Here is a 6,000-nt window from a genome sequence, read left to right on the forward strand (position 1 = left end):
ATCACGGTACGAACCTTGTACATGCGTGTCGAGGAATATAATTGGCGTTTTGTTTCTTTACATATTAACATGAATTAAAATTTTCAGGCAATGTATGCGTAAGTTAAGTAAACATAAGGCAAGTGACTATCTCGTATAAACTTGACTATCTCCTTACTCTAAGCTCCCTTCATGAGGTGCTAGGAGACTTCAGTCATTAAGAATATAAATGAGTGGTCCTCGGGGCCTTATTCGTTCCCAAAACTATATATGTATAAAATGTAATATCCTCGTTGCAAAAGTCTTAGCAGTCATAGTTCAAGCATTCTAAATCCTTTACAAGTTACGGTCAGTTTTAAACAAAATTTAAATTAAACTTTTAAGACATTTCAATTAATAATAATAACAAAATATTGACTCAAACAAGCATCCTCATAACCAACGTTGTAATAATTTTCGTATTCAAGATGATGTAAAAAAAATAATTCTAAAATCACTGTCAATGCAAGAAATCTTCAAGTCTAAATGCCTATTCCTTATTCCTTATTTAAAATTCTGGATGGTAAAAATTTCCCAGGTGGGAACTTGTCGTAACCATGGTACCGGGTTCGTGAGTGAACCACAGAGCTACCAGGAGCAGATTGATAGGGAATCGTCCACGGACGTCCCTGGGCCGGCCACATTTTTGATGAAATGGGCCTCCCTAAAATCCGACATCGAACCTTCCGCCACGCGGAATGCCGGACGCTCCTGATACCAAAGCGCCAGCCCGACGCGGGTAACCACGACGGAGCTAAGGCGCAGGTCCTCCGCATTCTTACATTTCGCTGATTACCGACCCAGACTCGAGGTCGATAAATTTCATCGCATTCATCCTTATGTTAGACTAAACATCTATCATGGCATATATAAATTCTTCTCCCCCCATTAATGCAAAAAAAACAACTTTAAGCCCTATGTATTTTCAAAAATAATTTTGGCAAGGACATACCAAAAAAACTAAACTAATGAGCAAAATTTTGGGGTGGGTAATGAACTAGCACTCCACTACGTGTCAAAATTTGGGGTGGGGAATAAATCCTAAACTGGTTAATAAACTCTTTTCTCATCGCATTTCCGAAAAAATGCATGAGAAGCCCTAGCAAATCCACCACGTGTCACCAATTTTCATCTCATTTCCGCAAAAATGGATGAAAGCCCTAAGCACCTCCATCCACGTGTCATTCTATAGAATGAAGGGATCTGAACCAGTTAACTGATGGGGTGATGTAAACTACTCATCATTCATCCTCTTGATGAGACCACTCGTCATTGACATGACGAGTTATTGCTTGGCATGCGAAAGGTACAAATTACACAAAAGGAATTAAACTACTGAAAAGACAATGGCAACTCGTTGGATTTTGTGAACCGTTGAACCTGTATCATGGCTGGGTGTAGGATAATTACCTGTCTAACTGAAGTCTCTGAGCTGGATGAAAATAGCGAAGTCCTCTGTAAGCTTCTAACTTGTTGACCAAAGCGTGCTTCCACTATCGACCTCCTGCCTTGCTGACCTCCTCTCTCTACCAACTCAATTCCCAAAGTCCAGTCACTTCCCAGCTTGTCTCACCTCTATATTCCCTGGCCATCGAGCTCTTCCTCGATGCCGAATCGCCGAATCGTGTTTATTATAATTGCTACCATGCAAACCGCTGACACCAAACCCAGAAGTGTTACCTGTTCCTGAATGCTCAGGAGGTTTGCATGGCACAACACAATGCATTGTAAACATGCCTAAGAGGCTTGAGACAGCTGAGAAAAACAAGTGAATGCCCTGGTCAACATGAAGCGTTCAGAGAGACTTAATAAAATAAATATACAATCCTAGGGATTGATACGATATGGTTTTTAATAATGCAATTTGTATGGGACGTTTGATGTGTGTACTATTATTCTCTCAATAGTTCTTTTGAACCTTGTTATTTTCAGAATTTTAAGAAGGTGCCTTTCTAAGTCCTTTGAAATGAGAGAACGTAGGGAGTGATGCAGATGATTGATGATCAACAACCAGTAAAAGATCTTCATAAGCTGTTCAGTCAGAAGAACACGTGAGCAATGTGTCTGCTAAAGGTAATGTCATTTATATATTTTCTGTGTTTTGTGTCAAATATGATTTTTTTGTTTTAAATCCACTCGACTAGACCTGGACCAGGATTGCATGGCAAGCAGCTGATTGCATCACCTGCGCTCCCTCCGCTCGCTTATGGTTGATATTTCGATGGCAGAGCCAGAGAGTTGTTCTCTTCTTGTTACAATAAATTCTTCTTCGGAATCAAAAAGTTCATTCTCTCTCTTTGTGAAATTCAGTTGAAGTTCATTGTTCCTAGAAGATAGTAGAAAGTGATTTTAACGGCAACAAAGAATCCAAAGTACTTTCTATGTTCCATTAATATTTTTAATACGGTACAATACTTTACAGTAACATCCCGCATCAGACGTTTCACTTTCTTCAAATATTTTATTTAATATCGGAGGGGATTCGTCTCTAGCCTCCCGCTCACCATCTGATAGATACAATACTCGAAGATGCGCGACGACCTCGTGGCGAAGGTGTTACTACAGCGCTCTACGATGGCAGGGGTTTTGGGTTCGAATCGCGGACTGTGCATAGGTGTAATTTTTGAAAGTCCCTTCACCGATTTCATTATATCATCACTCATCTTCATATTCCCGATAGCCAAAAGTGGCACAAAAGCGACACTAAATAGCAAAGATGAACAAATAAACAAATTAACAATCCGAGGCTCTATAATTGTAGGATAAAAAAGGAGAACCTAATTATTTGTACATGACTTGTTCATATAGCTCCTCCCTAACTCGAAACCTGACAATATTTTTTTCAATTTGAAACTTCTTCCCATGCATTAAATGAGTAATATAAATTAAAAGTATCTGGAAAATAAAATCCTTAGGAAAATATTTAAATCTATAAGTGATGATAAGACATATGCGTGGAGAAGGTTACGTATTGTAGACTTACACAATATGTATTCATGTCCAGATATTATTAGAATGATTAAATCAAGAAAACTTAGGTGGGCAGGCCACGTGGCACGATTGGGAGAGGAAAGAAGAGTTTACAGAATTCTTGTTGGGAAACTTGATGGTAAGAGACCTGTAGGAAGGCAAAGACAAGGAGGGAGAGATAAGGTTGAGGTGGACATAAAGGAAATCGGTAAGGATGGAAAAGTTTGAATTGATCTTGCCCAGGATAAGGACAGATGGAATGTTGGTGTTCCTGCAGGCATAAACTTTGGGTTTTAGAAGGCTAGAGAGTTAGTTTGTTAGTTAGCAAAGGCGAAGCGTTTTACAGGAAACAAGGAGGTAAAGTATACAGTGGCACTGTTACAATGCAAACCAAACAATCCAGTTTCATAATGAGTGTCAGAAATCCCATCAGCCATCGCTCATTCATTCGTCTCTGGTCTTCAGAGTCATTGGGCCTCCTCGAGCACGTATGCTTCTACAGGACAGGATCACAGAATCGCTGTCAAGATTGCGTTGGATATGTATCATGTTTTCAAATATACAAAAGTTGTTTTCATCACTGTATTAACGATTTATACTGGTAAAAGAGAAGATTCCTTTTAACATATGAATATGTCTAAAGATTGCAAGGTTAAGAGTGCTTCACATTGTTTCACAAATGTACATTTTTCCGGAGAACAAGGGATGGAAATCCAGTTACACAATAGCCAGAATGGGTAGGGCAATTAGGAAATTACTGAAGGTGACTGCGGACTCTCTGATCACGCTTCACTCAATCACAAGCCGATGTGCATCTATGCGATATTGAAGGGTTCCTGTACAGTCAAGGACACTTCTGAGTTTTAACGACCCTATTGAAGAAGCACTGAAGTAAGCCCTCGATGTCTGACCACCAAGCGCCTTGTGACTAGACAACCCAACCAGCATTGCAATTCTGAGGCTCGTATACCAGTCACGGGTATACATCTCTGCAAATTGAGCAGTGATGCCAAAGATAAATACAGGATGAAGATTGTCGGAAGTAATGTCTCGTGTTCTCGACATGGAATAATTCTCGGTCCACGTTACGTTCCTTCATTTAATGTTGTTTGGGAACGAACCTGACGGACTGGGTTTATATTTTTACTCAGTGAATTACACTAAGTTATATATTTTACAATTATATTAATGCATTGAACGAAAATGATACCTAGAACAACATCCAACACACGTTCACACCACTCTTGTCACACACATGCATGTGGAAACACACAGACAAAGCTAAGTTTTAACTTTCAAGTGAATGTCCAATTAACAATAAACGGAGAAGCATGATGTGCGACTACTTACAAAAACGTTTCGTGTGGTCTCGTTTGGAGTGTTGGTTATCGTCTCGGACTAGCATGCGGACAACCTGAGTTCGAGCCAACTTAAGGTAACGTTTTTTTTTCTAATTTGATCCAACCTTATTTACATATAAAACTGAGGTTTCTTCAAAACCTTTTCAATTACATGCCATTTTGTATGTTGGTAATCTGAAAGCAGCAAAGATGAAAATTTCTTGTTCCGGAGCGACGATGTATTTGTGTATATGTTGAAAAATCACAGTTATTAGCGAAAAGCATGCAGCCATATTATCATTGAGATCGCTTCCTAGTTGTCAATGCAAATATTGCAGTAGCTACATTCTGTCAACACACCAACTTTCACGTTCCCGTAAAATGATTACCTTTCCACGTTTCAAAATCGTGAGTGCTGTCTGAAGTAAATACTTTGATACTTGCGTTTGCATGTTCGAATCTAAAGTAATACGATATTTGTTTTATTCCCAGCAAATGACATTGAAACATTAATAACGGGTTTTACAATGTGATGTTGATATCCGTACGGTATATCGAGAGAATAAAAATGCAGAATTTTGCTTAAATCAACTTATAAATGATCATACTCTGATATGAAGCGTACGATGCACGATCAGAAAGCCTGAATGTTGCATTGAAAACTGCCGAGAAAAATGCATATTTTTTTAACAGTTTACAATGCATGACTTATGGACAGTGAAATGTATTTTCTTACTATAATAGGAATTTAGTTATTAATATAAATAAACAAGAGAGAAGAACTAAAATAAAATATCTATTTTTTCAGGAAAAGACACACACGTCACAAATTGAAAATATCTCTTGATTTCATCTAAGAAGGAGAGGCTACCGTTTGGGACGGGACTTTGTATAGTGGTAGGGTACCATGTAGTTTTTTTTTTATTATTATTAAATTAAAGGAATACATCTACTCGTCAATAACCCCAGTTTTTCACATTTTTCGCAGTTGTCACACATGTCAATTTTCTTTATGGTCTCTTTATTCTCATTGCCATGCCCGAAGCGAGTTTTGATAATATCTCACATTAGCCAGCAATTTCCGAGGAAAAGTTTGATACCCGGTTTAGGCACAAGTGGTTGGGATCCAACTTTAAACTGTAGGTACAGTTCGGTATTAGCTTTCTTGCTGTGCATAAAGTGGACTTTTAAAGAAGAAAAATCAGCGCTTGAAAGTTTCGATGCTTTCCAAGTGCCTTGATGAGGCTATTGTATGACTTTCAAGCGGCCAGGTGGCCCCGTGGTAGCGAATAAGTTTCACGTCCCGAAGGTTTTGGGTTCAATTCCAGTTGTACTGCACATTCTTTTTCAATAACTCGAGCAACTAATTTTTGCATTTTATTTAATAATTTATTGAAATAAATAAATACAGGTGATATACATTTTTAATTTATTTTTGGGTGTAAATCTCTAATTACTGTTTTCAATTTTATTTATGAAAATGATTTTTACGTTAGTTCCCCCCCCCCTAGTAACCTTATATCGCTACAGCCCAATATTGGGCCCTGGTTTACCTACCGACTGCTGGCCTCCCTCCCACGCGGGCCACCAGGGGGCGTGGAGATCTGCAGCGGCCGACAGGTGGTCGGCCCGACCGACCCCCAGCCGTTGTAGGACTTCGCGACCGGATTAC

At 39.0% G+C, this 6,000-nt stretch overlaps 1 long non-coding RNA gene across 1 annotated transcript in view; it reads left to right on the plus strand.

The window, feature by feature from the left end:
- The window catches only part of LOC145999502 (uncharacterized), a 30,329-nt gene extending 28,096 nt beyond the window's left edge, over nucleotides 1-2,233 (plus strand). Inside the window, exon 3 of the long non-coding RNA XR_014443404.1 lies at nucleotides 1,951-2,233. This is a non-coding gene — a long non-coding RNA (uncharacterized LOC145999502). The remainder of the gene's footprint in view (nucleotides 1-1,950) is intronic.
- The last annotated feature ends 3,767 nt before the right edge of the window (nucleotides 2,234-6,000 follow it).

This window comes from Lepisma saccharinum, chromosome 15 (assembly GCF_977018435.1).
Source record: "Lepisma saccharinum chromosome 15, izLepSacc3.1, whole genome shotgun sequence".
NCBI lineage: Eukaryota > Metazoa > Arthropoda > Insecta > Zygentoma > Lepismatidae > Lepisma > Lepisma saccharinum.